The sequence below is a fragment of the Seriola aureovittata genome, chromosome 18 (assembly GCF_021018895.1).
Source record: "Seriola aureovittata isolate HTS-2021-v1 ecotype China chromosome 18, ASM2101889v1, whole genome shotgun sequence".
Taxonomy (NCBI): Eukaryota; Metazoa; Chordata; class Actinopteri; order Carangiformes; family Carangidae; genus Seriola; species Seriola aureovittata.
Window position 1 is genome coordinate 20,778,527 of NC_079381.1, and position 405 is coordinate 20,778,931.

A 405-nucleotide genomic window follows, 5' to 3' on the forward strand; every position below is an offset into this window, starting at 1 on the left:
CACGCAACACCAGTTTAAAGGCAAACTTTTCCTGTTTGATGTTGACCCTCACTTGTTTAAAGGAGGAGTTGGTACACAAGGTTTTTTTTTTTTTTTTCCACTAGACCAATCCATTAGTATATTAAACAAACATCATCATGTTGTTGCAGCATACAGTTTACATTGCCGTCAGGGTTAAATAAAATATCCCCCTACCCACGACCAAACATGTTAAATCTCCTGTTAACTTGCCGATCACATGGCAACATAATGAGATATAATGTCAGTCTGAAACCACTTGATCACTCCTCATTATCTGTCACACAGGTTCCCATGGGCCAGTATGAGAGTGTTATCAATTTTAAAAGTGCAATACTAACATATTGTGTATACTGTATGCAAAAGTACATGCATATAGATATAACA